Genomic DNA, 25,552 nt, shown 5'->3' with positions numbered 1-25,552 from the left:
TCAATAAACATTTATTAAGCATCTGTGATGATCAGATACCAAGGAGGGAGCTAGGTGGTTCAGTGGATAAAGGTACTGGACACAAAATCAGGAAGATTTGAGTTCATATCTGGCCTTAGACACTTATTAGCTGCATGACCCTGGGCAAGTAAGTTATTTTACCCTTGTTTACCTCAATCCAGTAGTGAAGGAAATATCAAGTCACTCCAAGATTTTTGCCAAGAAAATCCCCATAGTGTGCTATGGTCAATGGGTTCATGAAGAGTTGGATATAACAGAATAACAAATATATCAGGTATTGTTCTAAACAAGGGAATACAAAAAGAAGCAAAAGATAAGTTTTTGTTCTCAAGGAGCTTATGATTTAATGGGAGAAATAGCATGTAAACAAATACATATATAGTTAAACTATATACAAGAATATAGGAAACAATTAAAAGAAAGGAGACACTTAGAATTGAGAGGGGTTGGGAAAGGTTTCCTGTAAAACGTGAGATTTTTATTGAGACTTAAAGGAAGCCAGGGAGGTCAGAAGTCAGAGATGAGAAATGAGAGCATGCCTGAAGCCAGGAGATGAAAGGTCTTGTTCCTGGAATAATCTGAAGACTAGTGTCATGGGACTGAAAAGTATGTGGAGGGGAGTAATGTATAAGAAAACTGAAAAGGTAGGAGGAGACCAGGTTATGGAGAACTTTGAATGTCAAACATTCAGAATGCTTTCCATTCAAGATTTAGATAAAACAGCAACTAGGAGGTAATGGAAGTTTTGAGGGATAGGTAGGGGAGAGGCATGGGAAATTTAAGAGGGTAAATAATATGAATGCAGAAGTATTTTAATGTATAATTTTGGGAAAAAATAGAGGCAATAAAAGAGGGGAGTTTTAAAAAGGGAGAGTGTCAAAGTAAACTTAGTCTATTTTAAAATTTATCTAGATCTGGTTCAATATCAAAGAAAGAGGAAAGTCTTCTGATCCTTCCCCTTCCCCCCACCATTTTGTTTCTTTTTTCTTCTTCCTTATCTACTATCTCCTTTTTCTATTTCTTCTTCTCTTTCTCCATTTTCACTTTCCTAGACTTAATGGTGCACCTAAGATTAAGAACTCTGGGATCATCCTATATAATCACACTGCATTATGAATTAAAAACAAGTCTTTGTTTGACTGTCCTGGTAATAAAACCATATTTTAAATTATTTCATTAAGAAATTATGAGGCAAATTTTAAATGAAGAGACTTTTAGAGCAAGAGTTCTTAACCTGGAAGTTGTGATTTGTTGTTGCTTTTTCTAAAGTATCAACTGTATTTCAAAATAAATAGTTTCTTTTATAATTCTATTATTTATGCAATAAACATATTATTGTGAATATGGGGTCTATCTTCATCACATTGCCTGAGGAACTTGTCACGCACACACACACACACACACACAGACACACACACACAAAAGGTTAAGAATTATTGGTTATGACTATAACTCATTTTTAAGCATAAATTTTATCTCACATAGTTCAATACTTCAAAAATGTCTGAATTTTTAGGGTGTTTCCTCCCATCTATCCATCAATATGACCTGGTACCCCTTTAGGTGCATTGTGACAAAGCTTTGACCAAGCTAATTCCTCATCCAGTAGTCAAACTTCTAGTAATGTGTCTCTGTATTATTTTAGCTAGGCTGGTCCTCAGATAGCAGACATGCAATCTGTCACTGGCCTCATACTCTCAGACTTTGCAACCTGGTGGAAACTGCCAAAGCTTGTGCTCTGTTGGCATAGTTTCTGAGAGCCCAGGCATCAGAATTTCTTCCAAACTGATGCATTGCAAATGAAATTCCTGACCTACTTGTTCTGAAAGAATACTTTACAGGAAGCTCGTAGAGGTACATATGGTGAACATAAGTCTCAGATTTGGGGGTACCAGTTCTGATTTCAAGAAAAGAAAGTGAATTTTAATGATGCTTTGCAAAGTAAATATTCTTTGTCAGACTATATGTCCCAAATTTTGGGTTTGGAATAAGTTCTGTAAGAAAGCTCACTGTGAGGATGAAGGGAGTTGGATGTGGAATGAGAAATGGCAGAAATGAGTAGTCTAAAAATGCTTAGAAGAATTGTGTTTAGACTTAGAATATATATGAAAGGTTTGGGTAGGAGGGCAGGGTGGGTACAAAGTTACCCAAAGTGATTTCCTTTTCTGGAAGACAATGGTAGTTATGTGTGTACATTCTGAGAGGGGTATGAAAAAATCTTGAATTTGAAAACAATAAAGGTCTAAGTTTTAAAGTTTTTTTTTTTTTTAACATAGGGCCAGTGATATTGGTCTAGGAAAATCACTGCTCATGGATTATATTCTGTGAGTTTTGCCAGTGACTTTGCCTTGGTAATTAATAATTTGGGAAGGCAAAGAGCCCAATTTAGAGTTTTCACTTTTTTTGGGGGGGGATACTGATTATTTGGATAGATCAGATATTAGTGCAGTGACTATACATGAAAACTTATTCTGTAGTTTTATAAAAACATAATATTTTTAGAAAAGAATCTATAATTTGGGGGTGGAAAGTAATCTGGGTTAAGTGACTTGACCAGGGTCACAAGACTAGAAAACGCCTGAAGCAAAATTTGAACTCAGGTCCTTCTGACTCTAGGTTTAGTGCTCTATCCTTTGCACCACCAAGTTGCCCTACTAGAATCTGTTTTAATTTGTACTTTTAAATTTCCACTCCATTCTCTATGTCAGTAAGTTATAGTAAGAAGTAGTATCATACTTTTCCTACCTTTTTGTTCTTTTGTATAATTCAATAAAGGGGTTTTTCTGGGGGGGAGGGGTTGTTCAGTTCTGTGTCATGTATAATGTTCTTCAAGAGATCATACATGAGGTTAGTCAGTGAAAAAGAGTACTGGAGACCTGGGTTGGAAATTCTCTGATATCTATTATCTGCGTGACTTTAAACAAGTTACTTAAACAAACTCTTTAAGCCTTAGTCAGAAAGACTCATTTTTGTGAGTTCAAATCTGGCTTTGGATACTTACTAGCTGTGTGACTCTGCTTAAGTTACTTACTCCATTTATCTCAGTTTCTTCATCTCTAACATGAGCTGGAGAAGAAAATGACAAACCACTCCAGTTGCTTTGCCAGGAAATCTCCAAATGGGATCATGAAGAATTAGCTATGCCAGGGATGGCTAGGTGGCTCAATGGATAGAGCACTGGCCCTGGAGTCAGGAGTACCTGAGTTCAAATTTGACCTCAGTCACTTAATAAATACCTAGCTGTGTAGCCTCGGGCAAGCCACTTAACCCAATTTACCTTGCAAAAAAAAAAAAAAGAAAAAAAGAAAAAAAAGAAAAAAGAAGAATTAGCCATGCCTGAAAATGACTGAACAACTTCAATTGCTGATCTGTAGAATGGGAATTTTAATACTTACATACTTCTTAGTTGTTTGTTGTTTTTTTTAAGGCTCCTTAATCCAATTTGGTTGGTTAGTTCTCTGAGTAGCAGGAAAGTTTTAAGTCTCATCTTTTACATATTTGACTACGTGATCCTGGGCTTAATCAATTAACCTCTTGGTCTTCAAGGCAAATTTTTAAAACTATAAACTTCATAAGGGGCACTTAATCTGCCCCTTAATCTGTAAGAGAGAACCTTTCTATTAGGAGGTCCTACACTGATGAAATGACAAGTCCCCAAAATAAAAGAAAATATTATATATGTATGAATACATAGATATTTATTTGTATATTTATGTGTATAAGCATTATATGTGCATATTACATAAAAATATACATGTAAATATTTGTGTCTTATATCTCCTTGACTATAAACTCCACAAGGGACTGTGTATATCTTAACTAAACTTTATATTTCCTTCATATGATCTTATGAGACATGGGAAAAGGAGTTCCTTATGGTTGAATATGGATATTGTTAGGGACTATTGTGTATGGCTACATTGCAGACTATCATCACCTGGTGTGCTTGAGCACCAGAGTCTTATTTTACTAAGTGCTATGGGAGTGGGAGTGGATTAGAGACTGGAAAGGTATTTAAGCACTGGTGTTTTGGTAAATAAATGGAGTAGTTGTCTCCCTTGTCTGTCTTCTGTCCCTCCAACACTCTCCTGGGGAATATTGAGGGAGTCTAGAAGTGGGACTCAACATAAGAGACCAGGAAAGGGACTCAATATATATGACATCCAACAGGAACTCAAGAGATATGATTTTATCTTTTGGAGGTAGAAAGGAAAGAAGAGGACCACTTAAATGAAACTTCTAACTGGATAAAATAAATATAGGTTCTGCAAAAATGTAGGCATTTGATTTTTTCTTTTTTTTTTTAATAAAATGAATGACTACTTAAGATGCAGATAAGGAGTCAGTTACCTTGATAAATGTCTAAAAGTCCAGGGCTGTAAAGAAGTCAAAAGGAATATATCTTTGTTAGCTTCTGATTTTCTAACTCTTTCTAATCATAAACTCTGGGCCTCTTTTTGATTATCCTTTGCCTTTCTACCCAGACAAAATCAACCATACCCATATCCAATGTCCTGAAGTTAACCTTTCCCCAACATTATATTCCTTTCTAAGGAAAACAGCTGTTAGTGCTAGGTGGTGGGGTGGGGGGTTGGGGGGAATAAACTAATGTAGAGGTAGGTACTTTTTCTTGTGAGTACTAAAAAAAATTGCTACTAAAATATAGTTCAAAGATCTCCACTCTATCCTTTTCACTAAAATAAATTTCCCCTTTCAAAATGTATTTTGCCTTTTTTAACACTTATTTTTTTATCCCTGAACACTTTCCCCTTTACTTATTTTCACTTCGTATCACCTAGATAAAACCGATTGGCAGTGGGGCATTGTCCTAGGCCTTATGTAATAGAGATACCTGCAAAATCAAGGTGGCCCTAAGCATAACCTAGGTGTCGAAATGGCTAAATATGAACTTAAACCAGTAGGTGGAGGAGAGAGAGGTCATATTGTTATAGTGGCTTTTTTCTTTGGCTTTTTTTGGGCCAGGCAATGGGGTTAAGTGACTTGTCCAAGGTCACACAGCTAGGCAATTATTAAGTATCTGAGGCTGGATTTGAACCCAGGGCCTCCTGATTCTAGGACCAGTGTTCTATCCATTGCATCACCTAGCTGTCCCTCTTATAGTAGTCTAAAGCTATATGTGAGGGCCCAAGAATTTCTATCTAAGTCACTATTTAAACCAATTGAATAAATAGGAAAAAAGTATTAACTACTTCTCTTGTACTAAGTATTATAACAGAAAGAAGGCATTATGACAGGCACTGTGGTCACTTTTCAAATATTATCTCATTGAATACACTCAACAACTCTGGGAAGTAGGTGCTATTATTATCCATATTTTAGAGTTGAGGAAAGTGAGGCAGACAAATTTAAGTATCTCACCCAAGGTAGCACAGCTGTCAAGGAACTCTAGACCAGCACTCTGCTATACCACCTAACTTGCTTAGGGATATAAACAGAAAAAAAGATAATACAGTTCTGAAGCAACTCAGACTTGGGAGTATCAATATACTTTGATATATATCAGAATCTATACATATTTAGATCTATAGAACTCTGTGCATTCAGTTACTAGGAAGATAGGATAGCCCAGAAATCTCAGTAATTCAGAGGGAATTGCATGGCAAGGAGTCTGTAGAGTGTATAAATAGTTCACATTATGATTATGTGATTGTGATCAAGGATCCAGAGGAGGACAAGGAGGATGGTAAGCCTTGATGTTCTTCCATTTCACTAGAAGACTTATAGTTGACACCTCCCAACTCATCTAAGGTCTGTATGTATATGTAGTATGAAAGGCATGTGCCATCTTCATGGAATCTTGGATATGCATGGTCTTCCAGGAAGGGGGTGGTTGGGGAAAGGGGAAAGACATTTCTTATTGACAATCTCAGTCCCTTTGCCCTTGCAATCACATTAGAATTGTTTCAAACTATTTAGTGTTCTCAAATAAATTGTCAGGATATCGAATGTACACCTCTAGAGGTTAAGAATGCATTGTATCCCTTGTTGAGATTATTTTATTTTCTAATGCATTCTCAATGCCAAAGTTACTAAACCTTTAAGAAACAAGAAAACAATTGCACTTATCTCAAATTAAAAGTTTTGTCTCTCTTCCTGAAGTTGTGAATTCAGGTACTCCTTTGTAAAAGATGATGCTCACCTTACAAGCTAGCCAGATTGATTTTACCATTTCTATTTGTAATTAAACTAAATTTGCATGATTAGATTGCCTCTTCTAGCATGGAGATAATTACCAGACTTGGAATATCCAAATATAAATCCAGAGCACAGACCGTCAAAACAATTTTAGGACAGCTTCTGGATTTTATAAATGGGATGGAAGTAGTGATTGGGGAGCAGTGAAAGGCTATTTATAACTGACTGAATGGTTATTATAAGAATACTATACTCTTTCTTCCCTGTCAATTCATATAGTATAGAAAAGTTTAAAAAAAGGTTCTGTAAAACCTGATAGCAATGACTAACAAAGTGACTGAAAGTCATTAAGCAGGAAAAAAAAAAGTTCACAGGTTGTCTTATTAGCGCCTCTGAAAATAATTATGGCTGGAACTCTTTTCATGTGTTAAAGTTTAATTATAATGAAGACAATAAAAAAGTGCTAGAATGCTAAAGTTATGTGACTGATCTTTGAAATCATCAAGTTCAGCTTGAAGGGAGGGAGTTAATAATTTCCCATTAATAGCACCTTCTTAAGTAATACCTTTGACACTATAATGGACATAATGTAAGATCTTCTGATTCTGATTCTGATTTTGACTATAGATTTCCCTTTGTGTAATAATACCTTTGTACCAGTTTACCCCCCCCCCTTTTTTTTATCAAAGAGTGATAACAATGGAAGGGGCTTTGATATGACAGGGAAAAAAAATGAGCTCAACAAAGGGGAAGTGGCTTTCCAGAATTCACATAACTAATAGATGGTAGGATTAGAACTAGAATGAAGGTTTCCTGACTCTAAGAATTGCTCTTTCCATGACTTACCTCTTGCAACATCAAAAATGAAAGCAAACATTTGCTTTGATAATTGTAATAGCATTTAGTATAGTGAAATGTTAATGTTACTTTTTAATAAATGGAACTAATTGACAAGAAAGTGTGGGGGCGAAGCCCCCACTTTGATCTCAACTCCTTGCTTGCCTAGAAAAAATTAGTACTGCTTAGGAGGTGATATCCATATTATTGTAAGAAGATACTCATTGGAGGGGACAGTGGATAGAACCCTTGTTGTGAACCTTAGGGCTTCTAATACATTTTCTATAGCTCCAAATTGTTGTTCTTGCTATCATGAAGTGCTCAGTGGATGTATGAGAAGAATGAGAGAAATCTCACCACTTGGAAAGAGGATCTCATTTAGTTGGATATGTCCTGGGGCATTCTCTGAAACTCAAACATGCCCTTGAGGGAAATAAAATGAACAATAGGTGATGTAAACTGTAAAGTATGAAACTCTGTTCTCATGATATTCTACTTCAGTGCATTATGGGTTAGATAAGACTATGGATTTTCAAAGGCTATACACTAAGAGTGCAAGTCTTGATAAATCCTATGAAGCTAGAAAAGCCTTTGAGGACAAGTTATAAAACTATATGATCCAGTGACATTAGTCTTTTTTCTGTTCTTTACACAGGACAATCCATTTTCCAGCCTCACACCTTTTCACTAACTTGTTTGCCTCCTGACTTTCCAAGTTTATTTTAGGACTTAGCTCAAATCCTACCTTCTCTAAGAGGTCTATCCAATCATGTATTCCCATTGCTAGTGCATTTATACTGTGTTTATTTATACTGTATATTGTATATTGTTTCTTTCTTTTTTTTATCTTGAGGACTTAGTATAGTGTCTGGCAGTAAACAATTTTTTTTCCCTTTTTTTTTGTTGACTGTTGTCAGAGGACTAACCAAGCTCAATTCAGAGCCTCATTGCCAGAGGGCTGGTCAATAAGGGAATGAATTCCTTTGGCAAAGCCTTGGGGTACTTGCAATCCAATCTGTGGGATTGGAAAGTGAATCTAGGTCAGCAAAAATTATGAAAATTACATGTTCACAGACAGAATTGGAAATAGGGATGTGCTTGTAAATATTTGCTATCTGAATTTCCAGGGGGAATGTATGAATAGTATACTTTTAAGTTTAATCTGTTTTTATCAGTTTCTTAAGTCTAACTAATCAACAAAACAATAAATCAAGTCTTAATTTGTATTTTTTGCTGATTTCCTATGTGTAGATGCTTAAATTGAAAATTTTAAAATGTATTTCTAACTTTTATTTTTTAAAAATTGTGAGTTCTCATATACAAAAATATTTACAGCAGCTCTTTGTGTAGTATCAAAGAATTGAAAAATGAAGGGATACCTAACAATATTGTTCTGTAAGAATTCATGAATGGGAAGACTTCAGAAAAACCTGGAGAGACTTTCAAGAACTGATGCTAGTGAAATGAGTGGAATCAGAAGAAAATTGTAAACATTAACAGCATCATTGTTTGATGATCAATTATGACTGAATTAGGCCCTCTCAGCAGTTGAGTGATGCACGATAATTCTAAAAGACTTATGTTGGAAAATGCCATCCATATCCAGAGAGAAAAAAAGCTATGAAGTCTTAATGAAGATGAAAAAATACTATTTTCATTTTAAAACTTGTTTTATGCTCCCCCCCACTTTCTCATATTTTCCCTCCCTTTGGTTTGGATTCTTCTTTCACAACATGACTAATAAATGGAAATTTGTTAAACATGATTGTACATATATAACCCTATATTGGAGTGCTTGCTGTCATGTGTAGGGGGAGGGAAAGGAGGAAGAATATGGAACTCAAAACTTTACAAAAAAAATGAATGTTGAATGTTATCTTTCTATGCAATTGAAAAAGTAAAATAAAATATCATTAAAAAATTTTTGAGTCCTAAATTTTATCCCTTCCTCCAACTTTTCACCCACCCATTGAGAAGGTAAGCAATATCATGTCAATAAATACATGTGAAGGTAACCACAACTTATTTCCATATTAGTCATTTGCAAAAAACAAAGCAAGAAAATAAGTAAAAGCAAGTAAAACGTTTCAAACTGCTTTCAGAGTTCATCAGTTTTCTCTTTGGAGATAGATAGATACTATTTTTCATCATGGGTACTTTGGAATTGTCTTGGATCATTGTATTGATCAGAGCAACTAAATCTTTCACAGTTGATCATTGTTATCATATTGCTATACTGTGTACAATATTCTCTTAGTTCTGTTCATTTCACAGTGCATCAGTTCATAGTCTTCCCAGGATTTTCTGAAAGCATTGACCTCTTCGTTTCTTACAGTAAATAGCATTCCTTCACAATTATCTGCCACAACTTGTTCAACTATTTCCAAAAGGATAGATATCTCTTATTTTCCAATTCTTTGCCAGCACAAAAAGAGCTGCTAAATGTACATATCTATATACGTATAGATCCTTTTTCTTTTTCCTTGATCTCTTTGGGATTCAGATCTAGTAGTGGTATAGAGCTAGGCCAAATGGTATGCACAATTTTATAACCCTTTCTTTTTTAAAACTCAAATTAACCAATAGTTTATTCTTTCATAAAAACCAATTTATAGTTTTACTTTCAAAGTTTCTTTTTACTTTCAATTTTAGTAATTTTTCTTTTGATTTTTCAGGATTTCTACTTGAGTGTTTAATTGGGAATTTTAATTTGTTCTTTTTTCTTAGTTGTACAGCCAAATCATTGATTTGCCATTTCTTTTATTGACGTATGTGTTTAGAAAAATACATTTTCCCTTAAGTACTGCTTTGGCTACATTCCACATATTGTCATCTATTGTTTCATTGTTTTCCTTCTCTCTAATGTAATTACTGATAGTTTCTATGATTTGTTCTTTGACCCTTTCATTCTTTAGGCTTAGATTATTTAGGTTAAAATTAATTTTTATTCTATCCCCCATGCTCTCTTTTGAATATAATTTTTATGTTTTTGTTATGATATGAGGGAGTACATTTAATATTTCTTCTTTTCTGCATTTATTTGTGGGGTTTTTATGCTCTAATACATGATCAATTTTTGTTATTGTGCTTTGTAGAGTTCTTCCAAAGGTCTATCACATTTAGCCTTTCTTAAAATTCTTTTCATTCCATTAACTTCTTTCTTAGTTATTTTGTGATTATATTTATCTAGTTCTAAGAGGGAAAAGTTGAAAACTATACTACTAATATAATGTTACTGTTTATTTTCCCCTTTAATTCATTTAACTTTTCTTTTAAGAATTTGATCACTGAATCATTTGTGCAAATATGTTTATTATTTATATTACTACACTGCCTCTAGTGCTTTTCAGCAAGATGCATATTACTTTCAATTAGGTCTATTTTTGCTTTTGCTTGCCTAAGATCATGATTATTACTCCTGTTTTTACTTTAGCTAAAGCTTAATAGATTCTACTCCAGTTCTTTACTTTAACATTGTGTGCTTCTCTGTTTAAAGTGTTATATAAACATTTTGTTAGATTATGATCTTTAATCCATTCTCCTATTTGCTTCTGTTTTATAGAATGAACATTCATTTATATTTATGATTATTAACTTTGCATTTCCTTCCATCCTATTTTCCTGTGTTTACTTACCTTTCTCTTTTGACCCTGTTCCTCCTCAAAAGTCTGTTTTTTCTTCTAACCACACCTTCCCTTAATCTACCTTCCTTTTCCATTTTTCTTTCAGTGTATCCCCTTGTTCTCACCCATACATTTTTTAGATCATTTCAACAAAAATTAAGTCACTCCTATTTCCCTTGTCTGTATAAAGTCCTTTTAACTGTCCTAATAATGACAAAGTAATTAGGAGTTTACATTTTCCATCATCCCATATAAGAATGTAAACAGTTTAAACTTATTGAATTCCTTATTTCTCTTTGTTTACTATTTTGTTTCTCATGAATATTTTATTTGAAAATTTTCTATTCATCACAGGTTAAGAATATTTGAAAATTCTCTATTTTATTAAATATCCATTTTTCCTTCATGTTTGATTTTGCTGGGTAAGTTATTTTTGATTGTAATCCTTGCTCCTTTGCTTCCTGAATGTCATATTCCAAGCCCTCCAGTTCTTTAAGGTGATAACTGCTAAATTGTGTGTGATTCTGACTGTGTCTCACTTGAATGGTTTCTTTCTGACTGTTTAAAGTATATTTTCTTTGCCCTATGGGTTATAGAATTTGTCTATAATATTTCTGGGAGTTTTCATTTTGGGATCTCTGAAAAGATGATTGATGATTTCTTCATTTTCTACTTTACTCTCTGTAGGATATTTATAATTTCTTGAAAGATGATATCTTGACTCTTTCTTTGATCATAGTTTTCATAATTCTTAGGTACCTCTCCTCAATTTCTTTTCTGATGAGATTTCATATTTTCATCTTTTTTTATTCTTTTGATTTTGTTTTACTGTTTCTTGAAATTTCATTGTATCACTAGCTTTTACTTGCCCAATTCTGCTCTTTAAAGTTATTTTCATGAATGAAGTTTTGTGTCTCTTTTACTATTTGAGCAATTCTATTTTTTAAGATATCATTTTATTCAATATTGTTGTGCCCTTTTCACCAAGCTGTTGTCTTTTTTCTTGTATAAATTTTCTTGTAACACTCACTTTCCCCATTTTTCATCTACCACTCTTTACAGTGTCTTACAACCATTTTTTAACTCTTCTAGGAATTATTGTTGGACTTTTGTTCAATTTATGTTTTTTTCCTTTGAGGTTTTACTTATAACTATTTTGACCTTATTGTCTTCTTTTGAGTTTGTGTCCTGATCTTCCCTATCATCATAGTTGATGTTTTTTTGCTCAGTTTTTTTTTGTGGTTGTTACTTATTTTTCCAGCCTACTTCTCAACTGTGAACTTTGGGTTCTGGGCCAGCCTCTACCCTAGTATCACATACTTCTCCTTCCTGTCAACTAAGTTGTCTGGGGCTTCAAAGATGTCTTACCCATGTTTTTTTGTGTGATGCTGCTGCTACAGAATTGGAATTGAGACATTATTTTAAAGTTGTTTGAAGGGGAATGTCAATGGCGGGGAGGAGGTGTTCCACTGTAGTGCTTCTACTCTATCATCTTGGCTCTACCCTTTCATATTGAAAGTTTAACAGTCAGTTCTTGAGAATTGGTTTGAACTGGCTTCAGAAAACTCTTGGCTAGAGGAAACTGAGGTCCAGAGAAGTATTTTGCCCATGAACATGCAGGTGACAGAGACAAGATGAAAACACAGGTCTTCTGATTCCAAATCCAACATTCTTGCTATTATTTCATACTACCTTCAAACATATTAGTATTAGTAAATTTTTTTATCATTGAGTAAAACTCATCCAAAATGACCAGAAATATTTCAGTATATTTAATTTGGTTCTATAATCTCTCAAGGACATTTGAGGGACATTTCATATTTGTGTGGATCCCTCCAAAAAGTAGAGTTAAATTCTCCTGGTCCAGACTTGCTGGGAATCTAAGAACAAAGACCTTTATTCTGTCCCCTGAACACATGAATAAATAATATTTTCATTATGAGCTCATCTTCATTTCTCTGTTATTTCACCATTAGATTTCTATTTTCCTCATTAAAGATTAAATTACAGTAGTAGTTGTCTCAAAGTTGCCAGAGAAGATTATGGTTTTTTTCAAAAACTGCTGAACTAATGAATATCTACCACCACCATCACCACCTTCACCTGCCTCCACACACACAAAAAAAAAACAAAACCAAAAAAATTTTCAGTAAATGGCAACCTAAGGAAGGTTTACACTGCAGTCCACATGATGTAAGAATGTAGTTTAAAGTTCCCTTTGGAAAACAATGGCTATAGCAAAGGTAAGAACATATTTCAGTTTTAGCTTGGAGGCTAGCAAAAAGAAAAAAAATAACGAACCTATAATACCATGATGAATTAATATTCATTTTGATATAGAATGTAAAGTGAACTTTGGATATAAAAAAGGATAGAAGGTTTGGGTGAAGACAATTATTGTTTTATTAGTAAAATTTTTTTTATTAGTAAAATGTTTTCTTTTCCTTTTCCTAACTCTTTGATAATCTTTTATCAGTCCAAAACAAAATTTGTGTTCTGCTTTCTTTTTAAATTCTTTTTTAACAAATTTATTTTATTTTTAATTCATTTATTTCATTATTCATTTAATTCATTAATTCATTTATATAATACAGTATAATAAAAAAGATGATTGCACATGAAACTGAAAATCTACCATGTACAACTTCCTATTTCCTCCAAATATAAAACAAAATTATGATATAAATTTCTTTCCCCCCCTTTTTTTCTTCCCTCTTTGCAAATAATAACTTTGAAATGTCAATGGGATGTTTATAACAACTCTATAGTGACAAAGAAATTGCACTGATCTCCATTAGTTGCAATAGCTGAACACATTGTGGTATGAGATTGTGATGGAATACTACTGTGCTATATGAAATGATGTATTCAATGATCTTAGGAAAGATCTTGCAGGAAATAATGAAGAGTAAAGTGAGAAAAACCAAGAGAACATTGTATACAGTAACAAATATTTTAAAAAGTAATTTCCAGATTCTTATAAAATAAACTTAAAATGTTAAGTATGCTTTTTCTCAAAAAAGAATGCTGAGAAAGTTAGCAGTCTATGAGCAATCTCTTCTGGAAAGAATCTTTTTGAGAAGACTTCATCATTTAGTAATTAATAGTCATTATAATGTCACTGTAATACTGACAATAATAATTACAATCAATAATAATAATTCTACTATTTGACATTTGAATAGCAGTGATTTTACACAAATGTTCTCATTTGATATGCACAGATTTTTTTTTTGATTCAGACAATAGAGATGCAAGCAACTCAAATAGAAAGAAAATGAAGTTTTATAAAGCAAGCAATGTGGTCACAAGCAATGTGAAACCACATAGGTTTCAAAGGGAAATGTTGGGGTGCATGAGGCATTCAAGGAGGACTACCACCTCTGGTGTGAGGGCTTGCTGAGCCCTTTCAGGACTGCTTATCCACCTTTGGTGTTTACCTGGCAGTCAACTCTTACCTTTGACTTTAAGAAGCTGTAACATGTACAGTGGTCACAACATAGTAAAACCGTCTTGGTAGGTGGGTTAAACCAGGTTGAAGGTAACCAACAGGTCTCAGACCTCTTGGTAAGTTCCCCTCAGTGGAATGGATAGGTGAGAACAATTTGATCCAACTGCCATGAAGGAGGCTGAAGTTGACACCATGGAGTACTAAGTAAATGTTGAAAACAGGGTCGCTCACAGCATTCTGGGCCATCACAAGTCATTCTGACCTTTATCTTGCCATTGAACTTCTATGACTCTGGAAAAAGAGAGTGAGGCTGATAACTTCTGACTCAATTAAATCTAATTCATATTTAAGTCAAGACATCACCCTGTAATATTTAGTCTTCTTTGAGCACAAACTACAAAAGGAAATGTACAAAAGGAGGAAGGGCCTGTAACCAAGGATGAATATAAAAATGTGACATGGGCCTATAAGGATGCTCAGAAGGAAATGAGATTCATATAGAAACTAGATAGCTAGGACTTTTAAAGTTGTGTTTGCAGTAGGAAAAAAAGAAAAGGACAGGAAAGGAGGACTGTTTGGGAAGGAGAGAGAAGACAGAAAGGCAGTATAATATAATGGAGAATCTTATATTTGAAGACTGGAGAGACTTGAGTTCAGGTTCCGTCTGGGATGATTATCAGCTGAATAACCTTGAATGAATCACATTTAAGTGATTAACTCTATGAGTCTCAGCTGCCTCATCTTTAAAAAGGGGGAAATGATTCTTGAATTTACCTCCCAGGGTTATTCTAAGGATCAAATGAGATTATGCATGCAAAATGCTTTACAAAGTTTAAAGTGCTATTGCAAAGTGTCAGTTACCATCATTCACTCAAATTTATTAGGTAGAATGACCTTAAGATTAGAAAAGGGAAAAAAAGTTTTCTAATAAGCATTATTAATATTTATAGAATGACTTATGGCATATATCAGCTTAATGGAATCCACCCTTGGAGGTAGATACTACGTTTTATCGTTCTCATTTTATAGAGAGGCTAATTGAGACTCAAAGAGGTCAAGATGATATTTCAATGGTCACAGAACCATTTAGGATGGAAAGTGGGACCCAGGTGTATCTAGACCAAGCAGAGTATCTTTTGATATAGGATTCTGTGATAGCTGCTATCTTTTTTTTTCTGAATCATTCTATGTTAGGACACCTGGTGCTTCTCTGTTGGGTCATATACATCATATTGAACATGGATCATACTATGAAAACAGGTTAAAATCAGGATACAGATGAAATTTAAAAGAGCTAAATGGTCTTCATTTAGAATGGAAAAATCATTTAGAGGCAGTTAGATGGGACAGTGTATAGAATTTTAAATCTAGAAACAAGAGGACCTGAGTTCAAATATGACTTCATAATCTGTTATTAGTTGTGTGACTACTTAACCTCTATATACCTGAGTTTTCTCAACTGTGAGATGCAGATATTAGCATCTCTTTCCCAGGGTTGCTGTGAAGATCAAATGAGATAATATTTCTAAACAATTAGCACAGTTTCTGGCATTGAATAGGTTCTTAATAAATCTATCTTTCTTTTTTCTTTCCTTTCATCACCTAAGCAAACCATGGAAGAATTCTTGTTGGAATTCATATGACAAAAGTCTTGGGGGGGATGGTTTAGGCCAACTCTGATCTCTATATAAAGCCAAAAGTATTAAGTATTAGTTTAAAAACAAAACAAAGTAATTCAATCTTAGTTTAGTACTTCAGGGAATAATTACTGCATTGGTCTAGGAGTGGGGTAGGGAACTCTGGCCTGCAGATCTGGAACTGCCAAAGCAATCGGAGGCAGGACATGAAATTCAATAAATCTAGGAGCTTTTTAGGGGTCAATTAATTAAATGTTTGACCAAATATAGCAGGCTAATTTTTAAGTTGATAATTTTGTTTGTCCCTTGGGAGGAAAAAAAGATTTTCCCAACCCTGGTCTAGGGTTTCCTATTCCTTCCAAGATCAAATATAAAATTTTCTGGTGTTCAAAAGCCTTATAAACTGATCACCTCACCTTTCCAGTTTTCTTACACTTTGCACCCCCTTCCCCCCACAAACTGTGAGATCTATTGACAGTGGCTCCCTACTGTTCCTTACACAATATACTTTATATTCAGACTATGGACGTTTTCATTTGTTGTCTGTCATGTTTGAAATTTTCTCTCTGCCTGTCTCTACTTCCTGGCTTTCTTAATTCTAGCTAATATTCCATCTTCTTTTTTAAAAAAATATAAGAGCAAAATTACAAAAGATATCAGTTTTTTTCCTAAATTAAAGGTAATAGTCTTTGGTCTTTGTTCAAGTTTCACAATTCCTTTTCTGGATAGAGATGGTATTCTCCATCACAGATAGTCCAAAATTGTCTTTGATTGTTGCATTGATGGAGTGAGCAAGTCCATCAAGGTTGATCATCAACCCCATGTTGCTGTTAGGATGTACAATGTTCTTTTGGCTCTGTTCATCTTGCTCAGCATCAGTTCATGAAAATCATGCCAGGCTTCCCTGAATTCCCATCCCTCCTGGTTTCCAATAGAACAATAGTGTTCCATAATGTACAGATACCACAATTTGTTCAGCCATTCCCCAATTGATGGACATTCACTCTATTTTGTACAAGTGATGTTTTTAGCCTTTTTTCATCATCTCTTCAGGGTAGAAACCCAGTATTGGTATTGCTGGATCAAATGTCATGCACATTTTTATTGCCCTTTGGGCATAATTGCAAATTGCTCTCCAGAAAGGTTGGATGAATTCACAGCTCCACCAACAATGTATTAGTGTCCCAGATTTCCCACATCCCTTCCAACATTGATCATTTTCCTTTCTGGTCATATTGTTTACAAGAAATATTGACCTTGAACTCCATTGACAAAGGCTTTGAGAATCCAAGATGGCCAAAAAATGATAAGGCATTTCAGGAGAACATTAGTAGAAAAATTCAAACTTAAGCTACATTAATGAAAGTATTAACATCAAAGGAATTAATAATCCCACCATATTTGTATTGGTTAGATAGAATTTGGAGCATTATATTTACTTTTTTGTAGATTCCTTGAGAGATCAACAAACTGGTTCTTGTCCTTCATCATTAAAGACAACCAAAAATGACATCACTATATTTGAGACAAATTACAGTGTGTCCAACTGTGGCTGATCAGACCAATAGATTTTTTTATGTCTTGACCGTACTGTGGGATCACTGCCCTGTGGGATTCCTAGGCCAAGGTTGGGTAAACAGACAGTTTTTAGGTCATCTTTTCTATCCCCTTCCTCATATAAGGAGATAAGCAGGATGATCCTTAAAAGGACTGCTCAGTCCCCTGTGTGGCTGAGGAATCTCACTGCTGCTTTCAGAGGGGAAAATGACACTATGTCCTGGGCCACCTGTGTTCAGGGTTGTGATTACGGTTCCCAGGGTATCCGTACCTACTGCTTCTTCACTTGCTATTACTACAGGACTTTACAACAGGAGAATGGTTATGAGTGATGACTTCTGTTGTGTGGATAAATTAGATTTAAGAGCTATAGAAGTCATCCACCTCACTCTCTTTTCCAAAGTCATCATTGTCCAGGAGCAAGATAAAGTCAAGATGACTGATACTGGCTCTAAGGGAAGTGGATGACCTTGTGTCTTCAATGTCTAACCAGGCTCTAAGCTCTCTACAGCACCTGCTTCAGTTGGTTTCATGGTTGTTGGAATGAACTGCTTTCTTCCTCCCATTCCACCAATGGAACACTTCACATGTTTGGAGTATTACCCCCCCCCCCCCCCCCACTACTCACTGATAAGCTTGAGACTCCCCTGGTTACTCTCAATCTTATTTAGCCCACCTGACAAAACAGTTAACCAGAGTGTGGCTATTATGCATGCTACATCTTCTTGCAGCCACAGATGAGAGTTAGGTGGTTCAGGTGGACATCAAAGGTTGAAAGCAGCCCTGAAGAGAATCTTCCTTGAACACATCCTAGACCCCATCAACAAGCTAGAGTGCATCCAAAGAAGGGTGACAGGGTAGTAAAGGGATTAGAAACCATGTTTTGTAATCAATACTTGAGGGAATTGTGTAGTGCCAAGGGAGAGCTTGTGCACCAGGGTCAGAATAAGTCCCAGACCCAAAAGGTACACAGGAGACCATAACAGGTCATTACACTGAGGACTATGCAAATTGGTAGTTTTTTGTCTCCCATTATCCAGTCCAGGATTTCAGATCCAGGGCAGAATAAGAAGGGAACATGCACACAGGAGTGGTATTCTCAGACAGAGGCCTGGTTGAAGTCCCAGGAGAAGAGGAAGGTCAGAAGACAGGAGTAGTGGCAGTGTGGCTTAGACCCCAAACTCAGAGTATGTTTTCATTTCTAGTATTTAACCCAAAACTAAAGAGGAATAATTAAGGAAAGATTCTTAGGAAAAAAAATGCCACTTTGAACCAATAGAACTTTCTAGTTGATTGGAGGGAAACAAGAAGCAGTTTATTCTTATACAAAAGGCAACCAGATGGTGCAGTGGATACAGCACTGACCTTGGAGTCAGGAGAACAGGAGTTTGAATCTAGTCTTAAACACTTACTAGCTGTGTGATCTTGGGCAAGTCACTTAAACCTGATTGCCTCATATCCAGATTCGTCTCCAATCATCTGATTCATATACAGCCATTGGACCCAGATGGCTCCAGAGGAAGTGAGTCTGGGTGACTTAGCACAGCACCCCCTCACTCAAATCCAGTTCATGTATTTGTCATGATATCTCCTCCCAAGAATGAAGGACAAAACATTATTACTCTTACACAAAGTTTTCAAGTCTAGGTCAGGGAAGTTGCAATCTGACTTTATCTTGGATCAGACTCATTGGAAATACTGGAAATACTGAAAATCTGTAATTCTCCATTCTATCCCTGAGATCTTGGAATAATACAATACTATTTATCCCAAGAAAGCAATAATAAAACTCACTCAGACCTTCCTTTTAGCCCTAATATCATGTTTAAAGTTAGGAAGAAGGCTACAAGAATAAGAAATGAAAGAAAAAATCAGCTACGAAGGTGGCAGGGATGCTTATGATGGAAATGCAGAAGAAAGGAATGACTCCAAAATGTCTACAAAAAATGCCTCAGAGAAAAACACTACATGGGCATGAACTCAACTTGAATTCCTGAAAGAGATGAAGCAATTATTTTTTAAAAAGAGCTTTAAACATATTTATAAATGGAATAAAAACATAAGAAAAAATTAGAAAAGAAATGAGAGCTATGAAAGAAAGAAAGAATTGAAAATGGAATTAACAACTTGGCACAAAAGGTACAAAACCTTGTCAACAAACAAACTCCCTTCAAATTAGAATGGACAACATTAAAATCAATGACTTTCAATGACTTTATGAAGCAACAAGAAATATAATAGTAAAAATGCTGAAAGATAGGAGAAAATGGATGGCATCTCACAGCAAAAACTGCTGATCTAAAAAAAGATCAAGGAAAAAAATTTAAGAATCACTGGACTATAATGACTAGAAGAAATAAAGACTAGATATTATATTTCAAGAAATTTTAAAAGAACATGCCTAGATCTCTTAGAGTCAGGGGCAAATAGGAAAGTCATCTCCTAAAAGATACCCCCAAAGAAGAGCTCTCAGTAATATAACTCAAAGCCAGAGTTTCCAGGTAAAAAACAATCATAAACAGTCAAAAAGAAAGAATTCAAATATCAAGGAACAAGTCAGAATTACACATAAAGAGAAGAGATCTTGAAATTATAATATATAATATAATATAATATAATATAATAGATATGATATTATAGTCAAGAATAATTTACCTGGAAAAACAAAGTTTATTGCTAGGTGGGGAGAAAAATGGATCTTTAATGAAAGAGGACTCTCAATCATTCAGAGAAACTTTGAAATTCAAATGCAAGAGTAAAGAGAAACCTACAAAGGTCAAGAAGAATAAATAATAACAAAGGGTTAAAATGAGCAGGGTCGCATTCAAGTATGTGAAAAAGTACATGTGTATCCTCTGAACCTATCATCATCAAAGTTTATAAAAGTTCAAGCAGACAAGGAAGGCCTAAGAGTGGTTCTGTTATTTTTTGATCTTAAGAAAAATAAAAATAGAGAGGGAAAGAGAAACATAAGGGAAAGGGAAGGGAAGGTCAGAAAAAATTATCTTATATAATCATGGTTCATAAGTGACCATCTATTGAACGAGTAGGAAGGGGCAGAGGGAGGGGCTGATACTTGAACCACATTCATCTGAATTGGTCAAAAGAAGGAAGAATACACATATACACAAAGAATTGAGTACAGAAATACATTTCACTCTTTAGGCAAACAGGAAGGAAGAGGGATAAAGGGGTGGGGGAAATTGAGGGAAGATAGGTTAAAATAGGGATTTAGTCTTAAGCAAAATAAATTTTAAGAATGGACAAAAATATTTATAGCTCTTTTTTGAATAAGCAAAGAATAAGAATCTAAAGGAGTACCTCAAATTGGGCAATAAATGAACAATTTATGTCATTTAAATATGTTGTATTACTATTATGCTTATTATTAGCATAATGACCAACCTGAATTCTTAAAGTCTAATGATGATACATACTACCCACCTCCTGATAGAGATGCCAAGGATCCAGAATGTAGAATGAGAAAAATATGTTTTTAGATTTGGTCATTCAGTTTCCTCATCCAGAAAATGAACTGAAGAAAGAAATGGCAAACTGCTCTGTTATCTTTACTAGGAAAACCCAAAATGGCATTGTGAAGAGTAGATTGTGACTGAAACAACTCAACAACAACAACAACAAGAAAAAATGTGGAAAAGAATTTTGATTGACCACAATGGGTTTGTTTTTCTTATAATGGAATTTTAGAGCTGTAAGGGACCTTTAAAAGCAATTTAGTTCAGTTCCCTCACTTCTATGGATGAGGAAATTGAGACCTAGAGGGGTTATTAGGTGGTTGTCTAATAGTTCAGCAACTAGTTGACGAGAGAACTGAGACAAGAATACAGGGCTCCTGATCTCTAGGCCTCTGCCATTTCTACTACATGATAACCAAATCCCTTTATTCTTCAATTTTCTCTTTTTCTCTCTCTCTGTCTTGTTCTCAGGCTGTGTCTTTGACACAGCTATTTCTGAATCCTTGCTTAACATATCCTGAATCTCCTTTCTTTCTGTTTTTTTTCCTATCTTGTTTTCTATAAAAGTAATCTTTAGCTCTCATAACTCCTCTCTTTTCTTCATAGCTATCCCTTCATAATCCAGATATTTAGGGATACATACAAGCCATGTGTATGCTTTATCTTCTTAAAAACCTATTATATTTATTGAAACAAATCCCTATTGTTTTTCTCCAGTGGATTGATCAATCAATTTATTTTTTTTAAACTTTTATTTATTGAAGGCAAAGGGGTTAAGTGACTTGCCCAAGATCACACAGCTAGGCAATTATTAAGTAGTTGAGGCTGAATTTGAATTCAGGTCCTTTTAACTCCAGGGGCTGATGCTCTATCCACTATGCCACCTAACTGTCTGATCAATCAATTAATAAACATTTATTAAACACTTCCTGTGAGCTAAGCACTGAGTGAATAGGCAAAAATTAACAGTTCCTGTCCTCAGAAAGCTAATATTCTATTGGAGGAAAAATACATTCACATGCACATAGAAACACATTTTGTATCACAAACTCTATATCTATCTATCTATCTGTTTGCCTGGCTATCTATATAGCTATCATCTATTATATATACAAAATATATGTGTTTATACATAATTTTTCTCTTCCCCAATAGAATTGTGTGTGTGTATGCATGCATATATGAATATATTTTTAAACCTATGTTAGGAGTGCAACTCAGGAAGATTCTAAGAAGAAAGGTTTCAAGGACTAATCTAAGAGAAGAAAGTTATGTGTGTATAAATGTGTCTATATATTTGTGCATATATTTATATGTATGTAAATATACATTTTGTGCATACATATTTATATATACATGTGTATAGCTGTATATCTATATCTATATCTTTATACAGATGTATTTATACAATATCATTCAGCAATTTAAGTGCCAATATGGCACTATGTTCCAAGTATTAATTTCAATACTTCAGCACTAAAGATTAATGAATAGCATCTCCACTAAAACTATCACAATACTTTTGTGCCTTTATAAGTTATTTTTATGACTTTTTGTGGCAAAAATCAAACCAAAACCTGACTGATTAGTTCTGTTGCTCCTTGGACAACAGAAGTAGATTCTTCCTGGACCAGTCTTTGAAACTTTCCCCCTTAGGGGAATGGGCTGGAGCTTTCCTTTCCCCCTTGTAGCCTTTAAAAATCAAGGGTCACCTCCATGCTTTAGGATGATGAATTTAAGTAAAATTTCAGTAAAGGATTTTTTAACCTGAACTTAATCAAAGTTTTCCCCACTGAGACTTTGGATAGATTCCATGGGCTTAGATGGGGAAGAAATTTCATCTTTATTTTCAATAACCATTTATAATCCAATTATAAATGTTGTCAGCAATAATGATTCTGAAATTGGGACCACAGAGGTTCATCAAACTCATAGAGGTTCATGATGCATAAAAAAGTTAAGAATCATTTTCTTTAGATTGTTTTTTCTTTAATATTTCAGATAATTACTATACTTTCATTTTGACACAGCATTCTCTTCCCTCCAATCCCCACCACCTGTCACTGTCCAATTCACTCTCACTTTGAAGGAAGGATTTTGCAAGAATATGTGGTAGGGGATTGCCTGATTATAATTAGGGCTTATTCAAAAAATGCATTTTCATACTGAAGGTGTATGTGGCAGGTTTTTTTTTTTTGCCTTTGCTAAAGGTTAATTAAACAGGGTCCCTTTCATAAGGCAATTTCCAGTTCCTGATGGGAAATCTTGACTGTAGTCAACAAAAATGGCATGATTGAACCATTTAACATTAGAGAACATATTTCTAAAATGTTGTTTCCATAAGTATAGTAGATGTGCCTTGTTAAACAAAATAATTGCTTCATATAAAAGCCCTTGATTGATATGCATATATAACTTGCCACACAGGAGGAAATTAAGTTAAGGAAAATAAGTAAAGATATCAAAGAAAGGATTGTAGGAATTTTAAGTACCTGAAATAATAGGGCCTCATTGAAAGAATATAGGGAATATTAATCTATAATTATTAAAACATACACACATATATGCGTGCAATTATATGTGTGCATGTGTGTGCATAATTCATTCATTCACTCTTTCCTGCATTTATTCATCTATGTGCAAAACACTATGCCAGACAATATATAGATATAGATATCTATCTGTTTATAGATGATCCTATTGCAAAATACAAACTGAAAACTGAGCATAATGATCATGAGAACAGTACAGCCATGCTTCAGAGATAGACACAGGATTTTATTAATTCTTTTCATACCAACAGTAGACATGATCACTGGCCCCTAACATTCCCTCAATATAGTAGTAAACAAAAGAGAAATGGGGAGGACTGAAGCTTGTGATTTCTCATTGATGGCTTATTCCCTATGAGCTGCCTATACAAAGGATCAGAGGACTATAAATTGAGAGCTAAAAGGAACTTAGAATAATCTAGTCCAAATCTTTCTTTGCAGATGAGGAAACTGAGACCCCAAGACATTTAACTGGTTTATTCAACTACACACCCGATAGGGGCGGCTAGGTGGTGCAGTGAATAGAGCACCAGCCCTGGAGTCAGGAGTACCTGAGTTCAAATCTGGCCTCAGACACTTAATAATTACCTGGCTGTGTGGCCTTGGGCAAGCCACTTAAACCCCATCGCCTTTCAAAATCTAAGAAAAAAAACAAACAAAAAGCTATACATCCAATATACATCTAATATATTATTAATATAACTAATTTAGCAAATACCCAATTATATACACAATATATAGCTAATAAGTGACAGATATCCTTTGCTCATTCTCCAAAGTTCCCTCCCTGCCTGTGGACTCCCACTACTATGCTAGCACTTTACTGTTCCTGTAGACTCAATGTCTTTAATACATTTTGAGGTCAATCCCTTTCTATGGAACCCAATGTCCCTTTTTCTCTTGACAAGAATGATACATCTTTGTGCTATCAACTTTTGTGTCTCTCCATTATATGTCAGACTTCCTTCCCCCCCTGAAAAACCATTCTATTTCAGAATCTAACCTCTTCAATCTATGGAATGCTGGAATATTCTTAGCTTTAAATATAATCTATTATTCTACTTAGTGACAGTTTTGATATTGTTGAAAAGCAAAATAAAACCAAAAATTCCTCACAGATTCCCTCAAACTATCAGATTTGTTATCATATTTAGTATCACTGGACCTGAATTGGTTATTTCCTAGCATCACCATCACTCATCTCAGTTCTTCAGCTGATTCAACCCTTGGCTGCCAGCAGTATATACATATATATCTACATACATTCTTAATTACTCAATATGTTATTCTTTCAAACATCTGAGTTACTTTCTTTACACATTCTAGGATTATTCTAGCAAAAATACTTTATAAGATTTGTGCTTTAAAACAATTGACACTACTAAGATCTTCTTCCCCAGGAAACATTTTATCATTTTTTCCTGGTATTTTTGTTCCCTTTGCCTTCTTTTTTCAGTTTGTATGGTGTTCCCAGGAAAGCATTTATTTTTAGGAGAATTGAACGGGTGTCCTTGTGTTTATATTGTCCTTGGACAGCCCATGCATCACTGCCAGCAAGGCATAGTAGGAGTGGCATAATAATATTAGGGTGCATTGATCCAGAACATTATTTTAATTAAAATTTAGCAGCCTTTCAAATAATCATAAGTGAAATCCATTTTCAGGCTAACTTCTTAAGCATTATCCTGAGTATGGCTTTAGTTTAGAAACCTCCTTACATAGAATTATTTGAGAAACTCTAATTGCCTGTGAAACAAAATTTTTGGATCATGTTCCATAATAGATGTGCCATATCCCACGGTGTCTCCACCTACAAGTACTCCCTACATGCTCCTTCTACTATATAGCTTAAAACACTTTCATTGATTCCCTATTACATGCAGAATGGTGATGATGATGATGATGATGATGATGATGTTTGTCCTTCATTCTTTAAAAAAAAATTTATTTAAGGCAATAGGATTAAGTGACTTGCCCAAGGCCACACAGCTAGGTATTATTAAATGTCTGAGACCATATTTGAACTCAGGTTCTCCTAACTCAGGGCTGATGCTCTATACTCTGCACTGCCTAGCTGCCCCTTGTCCTTCACCCTTGAAGAAGACCATGACATCAGGGAGGTGATGCCAGGACAAGCAAGTGAATTGAATTTGAGTGAAGAAGTACTATGCTAAGTCACCAGCCTTACTTTCTTCCCTGGAGCCATCTGGGTCCAGTAGCCATGTATTAATCAGGACAATTG

The sequence above is a fragment of the Macrotis lagotis genome, chromosome 6 (genome assembly GCF_037893015.1).
Source record: "Macrotis lagotis isolate mMagLag1 chromosome 6, bilby.v1.9.chrom.fasta, whole genome shotgun sequence".
In the NCBI taxonomy this organism is placed as follows: Eukaryota; Metazoa; Chordata; class Mammalia; order Peramelemorphia; family Peramelidae; genus Macrotis; species Macrotis lagotis.
Note: the sequence above shows the minus strand (reverse complement) of the source record.